The sequence below is a fragment of the Caretta caretta genome, chromosome 1 (assembly GCF_965140235.1).
Source record: "Caretta caretta isolate rCarCar2 chromosome 1, rCarCar1.hap1, whole genome shotgun sequence".
Taxonomy (NCBI): Eukaryota; Metazoa; Chordata; order Testudines; family Cheloniidae; genus Caretta; species Caretta caretta.
This window is the reverse complement of record NC_134206.1, coordinates 107,109,710-107,130,357: the sequence shown is the minus strand read 5'-3', so window position 1 is coordinate 107,130,357 and position 20,648 is coordinate 107,109,710. Positions and strand designations below refer to the sequence as shown.

At 39.6% G+C, this 20,648-nt stretch overlaps 1 long non-coding RNA gene across 2 annotated transcripts in view; it reads right to left on the bottom strand.

Moving 5' to 3' along the window:
* The window catches only part of LOC125638734 (uncharacterized), a 46,428-nt gene that overhangs the window by 24,495 nt on the left and 1,285 nt on the right, over window positions 1-20,648 (bottom strand). Inside the window, exons 2-3 of one of the 2 annotated variants that reach the window (XR_012668991.1) lie at window positions 5,247-5,326; window positions 2,730-4,595 (exon numbers count right to left, since the gene is read on the bottom strand). This is a non-coding gene — a long non-coding RNA (uncharacterized LOC125638734). The remainder of the gene's footprint in view (window positions 1-2,729; window positions 4,596-5,246; window positions 5,327-20,648) is intronic. The other variant, XR_007357283.2, reaches the window with a different exon arrangement.

Below are 20,648 nucleotides of genomic sequence, written 5' to 3'. Positions count from 1 at the left end.
TCTGCTTCAGAGTGTGTATGCACAGCTCCACTCACAGCACCGGCCATGATGAGGATGGCCCACCAGGGGTGAGAGAATTGCTCATTTGCACAAAACTATGACTATAGGGCAATTGACTGAGTACTGGCACCATTTTCCACAGGTGTTGGTGATTTTAGCTGATATCTCACTCCTGAGTATAACAAAGGCAGAAAGAACCCAGCTGCTGCTGGTGTCCCAAAAGCTGCCTGGGCCACATGCTACCAGCCTGTGTACTGCAGTGGTGCCTGCAGAAGTTATTGCTGACTGCCATGAGAAAGTGTCCTACCGTGGAAGAAGAAATAAGGCATCCCTCCCTAGAAACCTTTGGAAGAGGACTGCAGAGTACTTCCATGAAAGTTATATTGTGATCTCTCAGGAGGATTCAAGGAACATCTCTGTGTCCATAAAGAACCTGTGGTGCATGCTCCTACCCCGCACCTCCTGCCTAACGCTACAGGAGAATGAAAAGAGGATAACAGTGCTGCTACCTCTCTCTGTTGTACCACTACCTCTTCCAGTCAGAGTTAATTAAAGAAAAGTTGATAGCTGTGTCCTGCCAAATTGGGGACGCCATCACTGTAAAGGGAAATGAATTTACACACTTATCTAAGGATCCTTTTCCTGCATCAGGCTCACCCGTGCTCGACAGCTGGGACTGACTAGACTGCGGTGGAGTCTCAAATAGGTCCTGGCTCACAGCATAGCTGGACTCCCTCCCCCCCCCCGTCACATGTCCCTCATCCTCTTCCTTTTCTTCCTCCACCTCCTTCTCATCCTTGCTGTTTGACAGGGGCTGTGACTCGGGCTGCTCAGAGGTATCCACAGTGGTGTGTGGGGTGGAGATAGATTCTCTGCCAACTATGGCATACCAGTCTGTCTAAAAGCGGCAGGTCTGTGGCTTAGCACCAGATCAATTGTTGTCCTCCCTGGCCTTCTAATACGCCTGATGCAGTTCCTTCACTCTCATGCAGCACGGTTGCTGATCCCCGTCATACCCCTTCTCTTGGATCCCCCATGCAATCTGCTCACAGATGTCCACATTTCTATGGCCTGCACAGCCTCTTCTTCCCACAGGCCAAGAAGATCCAATATCTCCTGTCTACTTTACATCGGAGCACATCCGGAGCATGTAGCTGGCATGGTCAACTGGGTACACAACAAAAGAGAGCTGCTAGGTGTGCTCACCAAGAAGGACAATCAGGAAAAGGCATTTTTTAAATGTTCAAGGTTTTAAAGGGCGGCAGGATGCGTGGGGGGAGGAGGCTACTGGTATCTGTGACCCCTGGGCAGTGGTGTTCACAACTGTGACCAGAGCACAGTGCTTAATTTGTAATGAAAGAAGTGCCAGGGCTCAAGCAATTAGGTGCCAGGGCTCAAGCAAATTTTTACTTTAATAACAGACGTGGCTAGCCCGAGTGCTGGGGTTATGAACTGCCAAGCCTAGAGGTGCCAGAGCTCAGCCCTGGCAAGCTCTGGCACAAATTAAGCACTGCCAGAGTGGTCAGAGTCAGGCATTGCAGGACAGCTACTGGAGGACTGTTAGGGTTGACATAGGTAATGCAGTGCTGTATCGACCTCAGTACTTTGACCATGGCTTAACCCTGCTTGGGGAGGTGGTGTTACTATATTGGTGTAATGGAGAAAGTACATCAGTGGGAGGCAGATTTAAGCGTACCTGGATGCACAACTAGGTCAACGCAAGACAGCTTACGTCAACCTAACCGTGTAGGTCTTAGTCTACATTAGTCTCATGTAATTCTAGTTAATCAGAATTGATGATCTAAAAAACTACCATTGACTTCAATGGACTTTGGATCAGACTCCTGTATCTTTTAGAAATAACCTCATAGCCTTTCAAGTTTTTAAGAAGGCACTGTTTAAACAGACATATCAGAAATTATATGCACAAACTTCACTAACTTATTTTATTCATTAAAGACACACCAGTGTTTTTTGTTAAAGTTATTCTTGTAATAAACTCCAAGTAAATTGTATTCCTCTTCAGATGCTCACATTTTTAGTTAAGACTTTCATAGTGATATTTAATTCATGTTGATATACTGACTACTTGATGAGTTTATAAAAAAATGCAGCAGGAAAGTAACATAGTTTAATAATATTGCTGTTCATCAGCTTGTCTTGTCCCACATTTACTTTAAATAATACGTTAGCAACCTATTTCTTTACACAAAGGAGTGCTAATTAACCTGTGGATCTTGGGTGATTATTTCCTGGTTACCTCTGGCCACAAGCTTCCCTTAAAACTGCAAACAGAAAAACTAATTGTTTCTTAAGGATGGTGATAGGTGGATGGAGTATATATTTTTTCAACTACTGGTTTGCTAAAAATGAAGCATTCTTCCATCGTCATTCATTATTACCAGAATCTTTATATTGTTATTTCTTCTACTATCCACAAATTCTAAGAGGTAAATTACACAGTCCTTAATTAAACAAAACTTACATTGATTTCAAAAGAAGTTTTGCTCTATTAGGGGTCATAGATAGGGCGCTATCCATTTAAGTGTTCTGCTACCATTGAGAACAATGACTAAAAAACCCAATCCAGATGGCATGGATGAGCCCTGGAGTACCACAAAGGACTCCAAGAATCAACCTAATTGGAGTAAGCCTTACAATGGAGCAGGTCTCAGCATCTTACCTCTACCATGTGATTTTGACTCCATCTGATATTATTAGGTACTTACCATGTCACCCTTCCATAGGTTAAGATATGAAAAATAAAAGGAAATAATTATGTACATGTATATTTTTGTAATATATATAATAAAAAGTTAAAAACAAAAACAAAAACCAGACATCCTCATCCAAATATACCATATAGAACATAGTACTTCCACAAAACAAGGAAATTCCCACACAAAAATATTAAGTTGTATATTAGTTAAGGTTGCTTAAAAAAATAACCACCAATCCAAACAATAAAAATCTAGGGAATCATTGAAATTATGTTAAATGAATTAGTTAGCAACCAATTGACATTAGTTTTTGGAAAGCACAGTCTTCATTCAGCCTCATTCAACACATGTGCCTCAAACATCCAATTCATAAAAAAACACCTCACCAGACAACTTCAGCCAACACAAACAAATGTAGCCAAGTTGTTAGTAATATGACACCAGCTCAAGTGTCCCTTTATGGCCTTACGAATTATTTTTAAAATTGCTGGAATCCTTTTCTGGATAAAATAATCAATGGCCTCCGCTAGTTTTAAATCATGCTGTTCACTTATTAAATTAATAAAGTCTTTTTTCTTGTGTATTTTAAAAATTATGTTTCACTTTTGCCTCACAAAAGCAATACAATAAAAAAGCTATAATAATTCTTTAGCTCTTCAGGTTTTAATCAGATTGAAAACGGTAGCTGCTTTTGTGCTCTGGCATGTGACACAATACCAAACAGTCACGGTTGTCAATTTTCTTTGGTACTGTCTCCCTTTAACAAAAAATCATTCACCTGTTAAAATTGTGGAACTCTTTTACCTATGCAAAAAATTAATTTCATAGAAAGACTCAGTAGAAATAGATCTTGAAAGTGACTGAAGAAACTGTTTGAAGGTATTCCACTTATTAGAGGTATTACAGAAGTTAATGAAACCAAATGCAAGCATAAATTGGCTACTGCTTGACAGGCAGAGAAGCTGTATGTACTCAACAGAATTAGGTGTGCAGAAAAGGAGATAAATCAGTCAAGCTAATGGTCTGGTTAGGGAAAATATAAGAAAGCTAAAAAATGTTTTTGGGAAGTTTATAATATAGAGGGATTGTGTGTTTCAGATAATGATGATGTTAATGGTTCTTTTAAATAATTTCATTCCCAGTGAGATAGCTGACCATGATTGTAACAGATCGATTAAAAAAAGATATGGAACAATTCTTGAGGGCATTATATTTGCCAGGCTTCTCTAATGAGGAAGGGGAAGATTTCAGAGAGAAGTAAGGGCTTGATTCTACATGAAGAGTGGGGTCCTACTCTCAGCTAGGCACTAGTGATGGGAAGAAAGTTTAGACAGCCCCCTTCTCCCTAATCTTTACCCTCTCCCCCTTCACATCTTCCCTTCCTAACCCCCTGAGGTAGCTGCAGGACACGATCTCTCCTATGTGTTCAAGTAAGGATTAGAAGGGCCGTCCAATAGGTGGGCCCAAGGAGGCATGGACTGATGGCCCACTAGCAGCACGTTAGCAGGTGATGCACACTGTTTCTTTTTAGACAATCTTAAGATGGCCATCTAAAATGTGGGCCAAGTACCATGTCTCAAAAAAAAAGAAGCATGGACTGATGGCCAGGACTTAGCAGCACACATTAGCAGGGGTTACACACTGCTCCTTTTTAGAGCAGCAGCAAAGTGAACCCAATCACACACATGCCTGGTCACAATGTGGAATCATGGCTGGACCAACAGAGGACGTGTCCGCCAGTGTTCTGGCTGTTCCTTGCAGCACTGTCGAGGGCAGGGTTTAGCCAAAATGTTTGCAGCTCTCCGAGTTGTGCAATCCATGTTTCATTCCCAGAGTTGGGCAGCATGACAGGACGGTCTCTGGACTGTCTGGATTCTAAAAGGACAGAATAACCGACCAAGAAGATGGAGTTTCCCAGAGTTATTCAGAGTAGCCCCAAAATACTTTTGGGAAACTGGAAAATTACTACATCTCTGCTACCTTTTGAAATTATAGACTGTGACTCACTTGTACATATATTTTACCTGCTCTAACCTCCCAGTAACTTATTCCTTTTTCTGAGCTAATGAACCTTTAGTTAGTTTACTGTAGAATTGGCTACCAGCATTGTCTTTGGTGTGAAATCTGGGATGTAAATGGACCTATGTGAGTGTCTGGTTTCTTGGGACTGGGTATAACCTGATTAGTTTGTGATTTTTGGTGTAAGTGACCATTTATTACATAGTCCAGCTTGCCTGGGTGGCAAGATAGACTAGAGTGTCAAAGGGGACTGACTGTGACTCCATTATAAGACTCTTGTAGTCCTTTGGAGTTCACATTTGGTGCTAGGTTGGTGAAATCTAATTATAGAACATACCACCAGTAGGGATATCTGCCTGCTTTTTGACAGTCTGCTGGCACTCATGGTTGTCAGCCACTCTAGACAGTGTGACAATTGACAGCTTGAAGAAGAGCTCTGTGTAAGCTCAAAAACTTGTCTTTCTCACCACCAGATGTTGGTCCAATAAAAGGTATTACCTCACCCACCTTGTCTCTCTAATATCCTGGGACCAACACAGTGCCACAACACTGGAGAGGACAATCTATTGACAGAACACAATGGAAGCCTGAAAAAGAAAAAATATTTGTTCTTTAGCCAAGAGATACACAGCACCTCAGAAGTAGGACTATTCATGTAGGTGACTTCCCTTCCTTCTGTACTTCATAATCACATGTAAGTTCTGTCACCTCCAGTTATATAACTCACAGGAATTATTAAAGTTACACATTAGTAGTAACTCTCCTGCATATCCAGAGGTGGGCGGACAACTGGCTTTGGTGTAAATTTATGGGCTGAGATAATGAAGGTTTTATAAAATATTTCACAAGAGTCAGAGGGATGCCATTTACTGTGGCGTTTTTCATATCCATGAGATGCTTCCTCTATGATTGGAGTCCTTCTGGGACTCTCTCCATATGATTTCTATATATTCTTAACTGCTTAATCTTGCGCAATATTTTGTTCCCAGAACATCCAGGTCCTGTCAGTGGAAACAATTAAAGTCTTTGTGCTGGTTTGGTTGCCTTTGTTGTCAAAACTTTAAAATAAATTGGTACAAGGTTCTGTTCACTAGTATGTGGAGTCATGAGGATGTGTATTTATGGCTATTCTGTAGCTTTATTCCTTCCTCTGTCAGAGGGCTCAAAGGGTGGACATGTCATGTGTACTTGCTTGTTTACTCTAACGTTATCACATGCAGAGTTCCACAGATTTCTATCTTATCATCACTTCTTTTCACGTACACTAAGTGTTTTAACAAGACATATTGGTGTGTGGTTGCTGGTGAGTATTTGCTTCAGGTTGTGGGGCTGTCTGTAAGCAAGGACTGGTCTGTCTCAAAAGATCTGTGAGAGTGATGGGTCATCCTTCAGGATAGGTCGTCCTGAAGGATGACCCATCACTCTCACAGATCTTGAGAGACAGGCCAGTCCTTGCTTACAGACAGCTCCACAACCTGAAATAAATACTCACCAGCAACCACACACCACACAACAAAAACACTAACCCAGGAACCTATCCTTGCAACAAAGCCCATTGCTAACTGTGTCCACATATCTATTCAGGGGACAGCATCATAGGGCCTAATCACATCAGCCACATTATCAGAGGCTGCTTCACCTGCACATCTACCAATGTGATATATGCCATCATGTGCCAGCAATGCCCCTCTGCCATGTACATTGGTCAAACTGGACAGTCTCTACATAAAAGAATAAATGGACACAAATCAGACATAAAGAATTATAACCTTCAAAAACCAGGTGGAGAACACTTCAATCTCTCTGGTCACTCGATTACAGACCTAAAAGTCACAATTCTCCAATAAAAAAACTTCAAAAACGAACTCCAATGAGAGACTGCTGAATCGGAATTAATTTGCAAACTGGACACCATTAACTTAGGCTTGAATAAAGACTGGGAGTGGATGTGTCATTACACAAAGTACAACTATTTCCCCACGTTTATTCTCCCCCCTCCCCCACCACTGTTCCTCAGACGTTATTGTCAACTGCTGGAAATGGCCCACCTTGATTATCACTACAAAAGGTTTTTTTCCTCTCCTGCTGGTAATAGCTCACCTTACCTGATCACTCTCGTTACAGTGTGTATGGTAACACCCATTGTTTCATGTTCTCTGTGTATATTAAAATCTCCCCACTGTATTTTCTACTGCATGCATCCAATGACGTGAGCTGTAGCTCATGAAAGCTTATGCTCAAATAAATTTGTTAGTCTCTAAGGTGCCACAAGTCCTCCTTTTCTTTTTGCAGATATAGATTAACACAGCTGCTACTCTGAAAAGAATATTATAGTGTCTTTATATAAATTAATGGTACAGTGTCATCTGCAATAATGTGTGCCATTCTAGTCGAAAAGGATATTACAGAAGTAGAGGGAGTTCAGAGAAGAGTGAGAAGAATGATAAAGAGCATGCCAATTTTGTCATATAAAGGCAGATGGAAAAAAATTGGGATTGTTTAACTTAGAAAGCAGATGAATAAAAGAGGGAACATGACAAAAGTACAGACAATAATGAATGGCCTAGAGAAGGTAGATTGGGAACTTCTGTTCTCTCACACAAGAGTAAGGGGAGACTGAATGAAATTAAAGGGTGGGAAATTTAAATGGAATAAAAAGAAATACTATTTCACTCAATGTGTAATTAGACTGTGGAACCCATTGCCACACAAAGTTTTTGAGGTCAAGAATTTAACAAGACTCAAAAGGCACATTTATATTGATATCAAGATTATCCAGAGTTATCACAATTACTTATAACAATAATGTTGTCAAAGGGACATTAAACCTTGTGCTTCAGGGATTAAGCTAGTCTTTAAATGTTAGAGATCAAGATACAACCTAATGTGTACGGAGGGTGGGGGGGGGCACATTACCCAGCAGATGCCTACTGTGAGGATCTTGTACCTTCCTATGGAGCATTTGATTCTGATCACTCTCAGAGAGAGGCTATTGGACTTGATGGACCTTGGTCTGGTCCAGCATAGTAATGCCTATGAGACTGTACCAGTTAGGGCTCAATTTTTGTAAAAAGGAAATTATACTGACAGATATAGGGAAGTATCTAAAGGAATGGGTGGAGATTATGAATGCATGTACTGTCAGAGGTGTTTTATGGCTATTGCAAGTACACATCACTGCTGAGAGTCATTTTCAATCCACAGTCCACAATGGTTCCTATGTCTCAGATAACAGCTATGACATATAGGTGGTAAAAGATGCTATGATTGACTCAGAGGCTTCAATCATTCTCTCTCTGATGTGGACCTTGCCCTAGTGGTCTATGCCTCTACAGCTTCAAACTAGATTACTGCAGTATGCTGTACCCCAGAGCTAAAGAATACTTAAAAGCTTTAGGTTCAGGAAAGCCACTATGAGCACATAACGCCAGTGCTCTGATATCTAACCAGGGATTCTGTTATATTCTGCTTATATATAACTATTTTTTTACTGATATATATAGTGTTGTTATAGCCGTGTCAATCCCAGGGTATGAGAGAGGCAATGTGGGTGAGGTAACATCTTTTATTGAACCAACTTCTGTGAGTGAGAGGGAAGCTTTCAAGCTTACACAGAGCTCTTCTTCAGGAGCGCTTGAAAACTTGTCTCTCTCACCAACAGAAATTGGTCCAATAAAATATGTTACCTCACTCACACTGTCTCTCTGTTTCTACTGATATAAGGCATAGATTTACCTCAACAATGGGTGTAGATATAAGTTCATAAATAAATAAAATAAACATTCAAGGGACATGTCCCTAATGAAGTGCTAATACTATAATTAGGTCTGTGTGACTAATATAGCACAAACTATTTGAGTAATTTTTCTGTTCAGATAATATCTGTGAGCTGATCATGATATCCTTAAACGTATGTGTTATTCAGATTTATGGAACAAATACCTTTAAAATGTGTTGGTTTGTTCATCAATATTCATGTTGCTAAATTGCGATTGTTCAGATAAAACATATGATATTGTTTCTTTTCCTTGACTAAATAAGCCTGAAAGCACTTCCTGAGTCAATATTGTGAGTCACTTGGTAATTTCATTCTCTGTGAATGTTTGTGCTAGCAAACGGACTCATTTATGAGTTTTCAGAAAAGGAGTGTGAATATGGCCAAGTTAAAATCATTTGAAAATTAAAATTAGTATTCAAAAACTCTCTTTTATTTTACATTATACGTTGTACAGGATTGGTAGAAAACTGATAAGGGAAGTAAAGGAACACAAGGAGAAATTTATGGCCAGCAGAGTTAAGAACAATAAGAAGGAGTTCTTAAAGTATATTAGGAACAAAATGAATATTAAGATGGTATTGGTTCATTACTATACAGAAATAGTAGAATTATCAATAATAATGTGGAAAAGACAGAAGTGTTCAATAAATATTTCTGTTCTGTATTTGGGGAAAAACAGAAGATGTATCTGGTATCTCAGACGATGTTAAACAGCAGCTACTAATCTTTTAAACCAGTAGGTCCAGATAACTTACATCCAGGAGTTTTAAAAGAGCTGAGTGATGTGCTCAATGGATTGTTAATGCTGATATTTAATAAGTCTTGGAACACTGGGGAATTTCCAGATGACTAGAAGAAAGATAATGTTGAGTCCATACATAAAAGAGGTGAATGGGATGATCTGGGTAATTATAGGCCTATCAGTCTGACATCAATCCTGGATAATGGTGGGGCTGATAATGGTCTTGATTAATGAAGAATTAAAGAAGGGTAATATAATTAATACCAGTCAACATGTGTTTGTGGGACATAGAGCCAGTCAAACTAACTTGACATCCTTTTTTTTTTATGAGATTACAAGTTTGGTTGATAAAGATAATAGTGTTGATGTAATATTCGTATATTTCTCTAAGGTGTTTGACTTGGTACTGCATCACATTTTGATTAAAAAACTAAAACGCTACAAAATTAATATGGCACAGATTAAATGGATTAAAAACTGACTAATTTGTCTCAAAATGTAATTGTAAATAGGGAATCATCATCGAGTGGGTGATTTCTAAGGGGGTCCCATAGGAAGTGGCTCTTGGCCCTATGCTATTTAATATTTTTATCAATGGTCTGGAAGAAAATAGTAAATAAACTCTGGTAAAGTTTACAGAGACAGGACATACAAATTGGGGGAGTGATAAATAAGGAAGAGGACAGGTCACTGATACAGAACAACCTAGATCGCTTGGTAAACTAGACGCAAGAAAACAATATTATTTTTATACATCTAAATGTAAAGGCATACAGTTAAGGACAAAGAATGTCAGTCATACAGGATGAGTCTCTATCCTGGAAAGCAGTGATCCTGAAAAAGATGAAGAGGTCATGATGGGTAATCATCTGAATATGAGTTTCCAATGCGGTGCTATGGCCAAAAGGGCTAATACAGTCCTTGGATCCTAAATGGGGGAATCTCGATTACAAGCAGAGAAGTTAATCTCTGTATTTGTCACTGATGCGACCACTGCTGGAATATTGTGCCCAGTTCTGATGTCAACTATTCAACAAAAATATTGATAAATTGGAGAGGGTTCAGAGAAGAGCCACAAGAATCACTAAAAGAATAGAAAACATTCATTATAGTGAAACACTCAAGGAGCTCAATCCATATAGTTTAACAAAAAGCAGATGAAAGGAGTGGCTTGATCACTATAAGTAGCTACACGGGGAGCAAATATTTGATAATGGGTGCTCCAGTCTAATAGAAAAAGGTATAACATGATCCAATCACTGTCAGCTGAATCTAGACAAATTCAGATTGCAAATGAGGTGTACATTTTTAACAGTGAGAGTAATTAATCATTGGAACAATTTATCAAGGATTAGGGTGGATTCTCTATCATTGTCAATTTTTAAATCAATATTGGATGTTTTTCTAAAAGATATACTCTAGGAATTATTTTGGGGAAGTTTTCTGGCCTGTGTAAATTATACAGGAATTTAGAGTAGATGATCCAAGTATTCCCTTCTGGCCTTGGAATCTTTGAATCTATACATCTAGTTCTAGATATAATGGAATGTTGCATGTGTAATAAAAAAGGGAAGGAGGGGGTGGGATCTGCTAGTAGATTCTGCTGCAGTGAATCAGTCAACTTGTTGCCAGTATAAATCAAAGTAAACAAGTTGCTTCAAACTTTTATGTGGCCCAAATCCTCTGTGCCTCCTCAGTCAGAATTATTTATTTGCGATCAACTTGAGAACAAAGATGCTCTATAGAGGCTACCAAAAGGCCACACAGCCACAGTGGCTTCCTAATTGGTAGAATGAGAAGATCCATATAGTAGCAGATTTTCCAGCCTCATACTCCTTCCTGCCTCCCTCCTATACCTACTCACCTATCATAAAAGAGCCTTTGCACATTGCCACACTAGGACCACGGAGAAGCTGGGTATTGCACCATATATAGCATGCCTGTGCAGGTCCTTGGCATCCTTTTCTATTTGAGAGTTGCTCATATGCTTACGGTGATGCTGTGTATAAGAAAGGTGACCATTTATATCACTGTTCTTACCACTGTTACACAATTTCCATAAATTTTATACAAAGTGTATCATGTAAGGTGTCAATGGAAAAGTTATGATTTGCTAACTATGATTTTCCGGTTTATATGCAGGTATGATCTTTGTATCTGAAGTTATGAATTTTGGCTATGTGCTTGCATCTTTAATCTGTGTTATATTCCTGGGTGACACCCTCCAGATAGCTGTCTAGCCCTGATGTAGATCTAGGCATTGATAGTCCATCAAGGACACTCCACTCTCACAATGGGCCATGGAAGAAACTTATCCCACCCAAATAGCTTTTCCTGAGGATGCCTCAGACAGCAAAGAGCCAAAGGCCACGCCCAGTGATTCAGCAAGTCATGTAAGAACATGTGATATGCTCATGTGACCCTGGACTTCATCTTGGACCAGTAACTTTCCATGCACCTGGCCTGTGGGCTTTGTTTGGGACAGTAAATATCCAGGCACATGGCAGAGGATATAAAAAGACTCCTGAGATATTTCCATTTTGCCTCTTTTCTGCTTTAATTCTCTGGACTGTGGATTTACAACTAAAAAGAGCACCTTGAACTCTGGACTGAAGACCTTCCCATCTTTTGGAAGTTACCAGAGAGACTTTTGCAAACCAGTAGTCTATTCCATCACTGCTACAAACCTGATATAAGGACTTTGCAATCGTTTGTATGTATGTGATCTATTAAACATTTATAAATCTCTTCTTTTCTTTTATTAATAAATCTTTAGTTAGTTTACTCAGGATTGGCCAACAGCATGATATTTGGGTAAGATCAGAGATTCATATTGACCTGGAGTAAGTGTCTGATACTTTGGGATTAGTATGAACCTCACATATGGTGAATTAGGTTTTCAGTAACCTCTTCCTATATTGGACCTATTTATTTGTATGGGAGCCAAGGCCTGAAATGCCTAAAGGGAACTGTGTTTGGCTTCTGGTTAACCAGTATGGTACTGCAGAAGCTCTTTTCTTAATGGGTTGGTGAATCTAATTATAGGATAAACCACCAGTTTTGGGGGATTGTCTGCCCTATTTCTTGCACTTTGCCCTGAGTTGCCACTTTGCCCATTCTCTGTGTTGCCCTTCCAGACACCCAGTCACACTTACATCTATATATCCATCTATCTGTTCCATTACCATAGTATCTCAGCAGTTCCTAGGTAAATTAAATCTATATGGCAAGGTCACTAGTTAACCTTATGGAATTGTTTACCCTTCTTCTACTCTTGTTGGCTAAATTAGAATCTGTCTGGGGAACACATTTGTTTTTTGGTGGAAACACTTTGTCAAAGAGATGGGGAGGATCTTCTAATATGTCCTGAATGCAGTAAAATTCTGGATGAATCTAGCTGCCTCTGGAAATCAATAACACGTTACTGTCATTGGTATACTGATGAGAATGATGTCCCACAAAGTCCTTTGTAAATTATTGTTGTGGAGGAGAGCTAGGGTGGTTACCTGAGGGACCCCACCTCCACCTTTTGAGGAAGTGGAACCCATCACTACTAAGTGTTTTGTTGAAGAGAAAAATGTTTTGATCCATTTTAGAACCGCATCTTCTCTTCCCGCTACATCATGTATGTGGGTCAGTAGCATCTTGTGACTGACTGTGTCTAAAACTGCAGAGAAGCAAGTAGCAGGAGCTTTCCGACAGTACCCGAGGCTGCCCATTTCCATGAGGAGGTTGTTTTTCAGTGTTTCCAAGGTATTTTGGACCCCTGCTGGAAGCCTGAATGTGAAACATTCTTTAAGCTTGGTTGTCATTAGCTTACATCTTTCATTCGGGACAATTAGGGATTATTAATAACACTTAATAACAATTAATGATAAATAACTCTTCCCTTTAGATTCCAGATTCCTAAGTGTTGTTCTGGGGAAAAAGTTTTGGCTCACAGAATTGTATATTAAACTTGTAATAAAATTTTAAATCCCAATTTCAAAAATGATGTATGTATTTTGGTTAAGCACCAATGGTCTAGATTTTCAAAATTACTTAAGTACCCAGATTTCAGCGTAGCAGCTGTGTTAGTCTGTATCAGCAAAAAGAAAAGGAGTACTTGTGGCACCTTAGAGACTAACAAATTTATTTGAGCATAAGCTTTTGTGAGCTACAGCTCACTTCATCAGATGCATGTAGTGGAAAATACAGTGGGGAGATTTTATATACACAGAGAACATGAAACAATGGACAGTCTCCTCGTAAAAGAATAAATGGACACAAATCAGACGTCAAGAATTATAACATTCAAAAACCAGTCGGAGAACACTTCAATCTCTCTAGTCACTCGATTACACTCCTAAAAGTGGCAATTCTTCAACAAAAAAACTTCAGAAACAGACTCCAACGAGAGACTGCTGAATTGTAATTAATTTGCAAACTGGATACAATTAACTTAGGCTTGAATAAAGACTGGGAGTGGATGGGTCATTACACAAAGTAAAACTATTTCCCCATGTTTATTCCCCCCCCCCTCCGCCACTGTTCCTCACATGTTCTTGTCAACTGCTGGAAATAACCCACCCTGATTATCACTACAAAAGGTCCCGCCCACCACTCTCCTGCTGGTAATAGCTCACCTTACCTGATCAGTCTCATTACAGTGTGTATGGTAACACCCATTGTTTCATGTTCTCTGTGTATATAAAATCTCCCCACTGTATTTTCCACTCAATGCATCCAATGATGTGAGCTGTAGCTCACAAAAGCTTATGCTCAAATAAATTTGTTAGTCTCTAAGGTGCCACAAGTACTCCTTTTCTTTTTAAGTACCCAGAGATGCATATAGGCACTTAGTGGGATTTATAAAAGCATGCCAGAGGGTTAGGTGCCTAACTCTTATTGATTTAAAAATATTTTTTAAAACCAATTTTAAAAAAAATCACAAAAAATTATCTAATTTTTTGGCCAGCCCTAATGATCACCCTTTAAATCCCCTTGACATCAGTGTGATCTATGGCCAGTTCAGTGACTACTATTTACATATGTAAACATATCTACATTTACTATTACCTGTTTCTGATTTGTCCTGACCCCAGCTTGTCTGTTTATCTACCTATTGCATCTTTTCAAAATCCTACATTATGAGCTTTCTGGAGCCTTCTTCCCCAATAGGTCTCTGCACACTGATTAGCGCTCCTAGGTGCAGCTATAATATAAATAATAAGAAGGAGAAGGTAATTTAGGGAATTAACAGAATTACGTTTTCTTTCTCTTTTATAACAAGAGTATAAAGTTAGAATTGTCTGCATTTTCATTGACATATATATGGTAAATAAAATACATAGTTATCATCTCCATTTATATATCAAAGTAACATTTATTTACCAGAATAATAAAAAAAAAACCTTTCTTCAGGACTGCACCTCTGAGGTAGGGGAAAGCTTATGTACTGCAAAGATCCTGATAGTTATGCTGCCAGGAGTTTGAACTTCCTGTAGAGCTATCCCAGTCAAAGGATACCGCACAATATACATGCAACTGAAAACTGACACTAGCAATCAATGGCCCATGTGCCGTACATTAGAATTCCATATAAATATGAAAATTCTGTACAGGAATATTGAAAATCTTCCATGTGCTCATTACTCACCTAGTAGCTATCTCATTAACCTGAAGCCACAATGTGATGTTTACATTCAGGTTAAACACATCGAATGAGTTGTAGGAGGATACTGGGCAGACCACAAGTACTTGAGTCACCACACAGCTTGAGTCAGACACCATCTGCACAGTAATGCTATAAAAGAGCTTCCTGTTAAAAAATAATTCTTTCTCCCTCATTGGCACATGGCACTGTAGCAACATGTGTGCAGTCAATGCATTCCATTTCCTTGAACAAAGGTGACCTTTGGGGAAAGTCCCAGTCGTTTTCAGTGTACTGCTCATGCTTCTCTGATATTAGGAATATTATCGTGTTATTGGCATATAAGAACAGGGGAGCTATGAAATGTCCAGTACATTTGGACATGAAGACTAGTATAGTTTCAGACACCTCACCAGCTACCTTTTTTGAAGAACCTGTAGCCAGAACACAAAGACTTAGCATTATATTTTAAAGGCAGGAGATGAGGTGAGTGTTGAGTGGCAAACTGTGGAGACAGCAGTTTGCACAGACCATTTATGACATCTGTCCAAATAAAATTGTTGGAATCAGTCAGCTTCAGTATTCTGGTTCCATAATGTATATTCTTACCTCTGTCTAGTTCTCTGTTATGTCTACTCATCGGGGGCACACATACAAAAATAGAGTATCGTGGGATGGTTCTGGATGTATTTCCTATAAAGGAGAATGAAAACAGGAGAGCATAGAGGTATTTCAATTAGCCTATGTTCTTGCACACCTGCCTGGTGTGTGTGGGTGGTGGCTACTGCATGCTGTGTAATGGAGGTACATGGAAAAAAAGAAAAGAAAAAGAAATAGATCAATATGAGTGTAAACTCACAAGCCTGGGAGCTGATTCAAAGCTCACTGAAGTCAACGTGAACACCTCCATTTACTTTAGGTCTTTGGAGTAGGCCCCAGTAAACAGAACTGCCCCCCACCCCTTTAAAAAAAACACCTGTATTTGTGAGCCTAAGAAAAATATATTTAAAATCAAAGAAGAATGTCTACAAGTGAGGCAGGGAAAGAAACACTTAGACGTTGTAAGTTTGTTCTGGTCTCACAATCACAATCATATTATCCTTGTTATTGACAAGATTCAGAAAATAAAACCTCTGAATCTCTCTACAATTTGTATATTAAAATTCACATGGCCCTGAGAAGTTGAATAAAGTAAAAACAAATTATAGAATACGTTGAATATACTGAAATAAGTAACTGATGAATGTCTGTTGAAGACATAGCAGCAGAAGCGTGATTTATAGATGTTCCCATTAAAATCTATCCAAATCACTACATCTAAAACCAAACAGCATATGTAAGAAAAACTATTAAAGTGCCCAATCTTGCTCTTTTATATAAGGAATGGAGGATCAGACTCTAAAGGAAAAGTAAGGTATTCTTCCTATAAAGTGAATATTTCAAGTTGTAATTGCCACAGTAACAGTGTCAGTAAAGCCAATTAACTCAGCTAACAAAACAAGATTTACTATATTAAAAAATTAACCTGCTGCTGGACTTTACAAAATATGGTACTCAACAAATGTACAGTATACTCTTCTTAGCATAAACCCCAGCTATAAAAACACACACACAACAAAGCCAAGCCAGTAATCACAAAGCTATTTTATATGGTTTATGTTATAAATCTTCTGAAAGACATATGTACTGTCATAGCTTGTAAGTCTGATGGAACAGTTTCTTTTGGTGCTCGCTATATATTGTACACAAATTTCAAAGCAGGAGAAGAAGGTAACATAGACAGTTGTAGATTATTACATGTATATTATAAGATAGAGTTTAAAGATGACTGTTTTTAAACATTTGTTGTCTTTTATATGAGACTAACTTTTACCTACTAAAATTACCTGTAGCCAATTCTTGTTCCTTGTTAAGATTTTCTAAAATATGCGGAATAAGAAAACTCATAGAGAATCACTTAAGAAATTGTTTTCAGATTCTTAAATGTTGTGCATTGGTTATTCCAATAGATTTTGTACTGAGATAAAATAGTAAATAAATTAGTTGTATTGTGGACTTGACTCAAAGAATTAAAAGAACATAAGCTCTTTAATTCCACTGCTAGAATCACTACATGGTAAAGTTAATTTACACTGAACTAAGCACCATTCAAGAGATCAGTCTGGAGAACATCTGTTGACTCTTGCTTACTAGGGAAGCAGACTTGCATGAGTTCTTCATGCTTGCCAAGCTTTGGCAGGCAAGAAGAAATAAGTACTTCCAGTAAGAAGTCAGTACTACATACCACCAGAGTTGTTATTAAAACAAAAGCAAAAGTCCTTAGTAAGAATGCTGAGTGTAAGGACATACTTTTATAATATTTGTGGACAAAAGTAAGCTCTGACTTTTATATCCAAATAACAAATAGTAAACTCATAGTTAAATCAAAATCTAGCTATTCACACTAAAACTATCATAGAAAAAGTATTAATGGAAATCTAAGGGATGATCAATCAGTCACTTTATATATCTGAAGAATTTTCCCCCACATGTAATGAAATTGCTGATTTTCCCATTCTGTAGCATTACTCTCTCCTCCCGCCCCCCCCCCCCTCCCAGCTCCAAGACCTAACACTAAGGGGCACCAGAGAACTGAACTGTAACAGTTCAGATCCAGCAGGAACCAGCTGCTGCAGACGTCTGCATCAAACCAACATAATAACTTATTTGGTGGCGGGGAGAAATGAGGATTTGGAAGAGATACAGAAGAGGAAACAACACATCAGTTTGATACATACCCTAGTATAGAAAATCAGATCTGAGATGAAAGCAAAGGAATACAAATTGCGAGAATTACTCTGTGATTTCCCCATTATATTTTATTACTAAATGTCAGTTGAGTGATCAAATATTTTCCAAACAAATGTGGAGAATGCCGAATAAAATGTTACATAACACCATATATCTATAATTCCTATCAGAATGATTGTGAACTTAGTTCAAACTCGAGGAAGTGTCAGTAGAGAAGTAATTCACACACACACACACACACACACACACACAGAAGAGCCAGAGCCACTAACATCTTTACTAGTTCACTCTCTTTTTCATGGGGCTCTGAGTAAAATGTTGATCCTGCCAAATCCTGCCACTTTTTGACCCCAGCCCTCCACATTCCACTACCTAAACAGAGAACAAGTTTAGCGACTCCTATTGTATGGGTGAGAGGGAAAAAAACCCAAACCAAAAAAACCAACAAAAAGAACTACCTGACTCCAACATATACCAGAGCAACAGTATCACAAAAACCCAAATCCAGCACCTGCATCCTGGTGGATGCAGCCATTTTGGGGGTCCATCCCATAAATTACACTGCTTAAACAAATTTAGCTGTTCCAACTCCAGGAAAATAGAAATCCAAATGCCAATGCATCCTGGTGGAATAGAACCACAAAATCATGATATCTGGAACCTTTTGGATCCTGCCTGTTTTTTTACACTAACCTGCTCTTTCCCCTGCACAAATAGAGAGCAAGTTTAGCTGCTCTTGTACCAAAATCAAAAAAAGAAATAAAAAATCCAGCCATCAACATATCCCAATGCAAAAATGCAGAGCTGGCACCTGCATCCTGATGGATCCTGCAAGTTTTTTGCCCCAACCCTTGAAATCATTAGAATCAAAGTACCAAACTGAAGTATGTTAAGGGTTAGCAGATTATGTGTTCTGATTGACTAAGAACTGTGATGTGGTCTGCTTGAATGCTGTATAGTTTTTCTTTCAGTATTAATGTGCAGTAGTTTTAAATGAACTTCACTCAGATTTTAAGGCCCACTGGGGCCATTATGATTATCTAGTCTGATCCCCTTGCTAACATAGACAAAATAATTTCTCCATGAAACCCATAACTTCTGGTTGAGCTATAGAATATCTTTTAGAAAAATATCCAGTCTTGATTTAAGACTTCAAGTGATAGAAAATCCACCACCTCTCTAGGTAAGTTGTCCCCCTGGTTAATTATGGTCACTGTTTAAAATGTGCACTTTATTTCTAGCCTGCATTTGTCTAGTTTCTGCTTCCAACCATTGGATCTTATTAATCTCTTGGATACTGAATTAAAGAGCCACCTACTATCATGAATCTGTTCCCTCTGTGGGTACTTGTAGATTGTGATAATAGAATGATAGAAGGATAGACATACGGCTGAAAGAGACCTCAAAAGGTCCCCTTGTCCCTACCCTCCACTCTGAGCCCAGACCAAGTATATCTAGTATATTATAGTATAGCTCCCATTTGCTAAGGAATAAATACATGACTAACTAAATAGTGGGGAGGATTACATTTTATGAAGTACAATGGGTACACTTAAAAAGATTCATCCTGCATGTAGAGATATTACAAGTCTCACCAATAGTCTCTATCTTTAAACTGAAATTCATTTTTAAGAGTATCCACTGTAAAAGGAAAGATAGATAACACTACTGATATATGTATCACATGACCAAAACAGGAGATGAATTCTTGTAAATGAAGACTCCATTTAAATTATACGTTGGCTGTTCAGTGCCAAAACCCTTGCCAGACACACTTTTGTGGCACTGTTGCCCCACGATATGTTAGGATTCTGATTATTCAAGTGGACTATTAGATGCTGCATATGTACTACATCTAAATGGTATTCTGAAGGATATGCAGCCAAAAAAAAAAAAAAATAGCCAGATCCGGCAAGATGTAAGTGCCAAATTAGAGTTGTAAAGTTCTTGGACTGGGATGTTTTGGCGTCCAGTGTTTTGTTTTTATATTTTGGATTTGGCGGTTGTTGGTTTTTTTTGTTTTTGTTTTTGTTTTTGGAATAATAGAAGCAAACATTGTTCTCTGTTTTGATGGTACAATTTCAGGGTTTGGGGGCAAAACGTAGCAGGATCCAGATGTGGGATCCAAGTTTTTGTGTTACTGTTACACTGGGGCGTACCAGGGTCAGGATTTTGAAGACACACGAGGCTAAACGGGCTCTTCATTTAGGCAGTGGAATCTGAGGTTCCAGATGGCAGTCGGGGTATTGCAGTGCAATTGCTCTGGGATGCTTTGGAGGTCTAGGAGTTATGTCAAGTGAAATATGGACGGGCAGACTTAGTTTTCATGTGGGCAGTGGAATATTGGGTGACGGGGGGGGGCCATAAAAACCCTGGCGGGATCCAGCTCTCACCCGGACCCTGACATTGTATCTGACCCGAGCCGTTTGCTGTTTGAGATGACACGGCACACACACAAAGGACACCCACAGAGAGACAGATCCCTCCAGCCAGCGCCCTGCGGGGAGGAGGTGGTTCGGGGGCCACAGAGGGAAGGAAGAAGGAGCCACTGATGGGAGCAAAGGCAAGAGCCGGGGATGCTGGCGCTTAGGACGTGGCGAAGCGAGGCGAGTGGCGCGGGCTGAGGAGTTGCGCTCCGGAAGCCCTCCGGTGGGGCCATGTGGTGCCCGGTGCCTTCCCCCACCTCCGTGGGCAGGCGGAGGAAGAGCGGCGGCCACTGCGCCAGGAGAGAGCGAGCTCGGCGCGGGAGGAGATGACGCAAAAGGCCGCGCTCCCCCCCAAAAAGTGCTTCTCCAGGACGAAGATGGCGGCAACTTAGCCCAGGGACCAAAGATGACCGTGGCCACCGGGAGGCAAAACCCAGGCAAGCCCGCCCCGCGCGCCGGGGGAGAACGCGCCCGGCGGCACCGACCGCCGCCGCCGCCGCCGCCGCTCACTGTCACCAGCCGCCGCCGCCGCCTCCTCCCC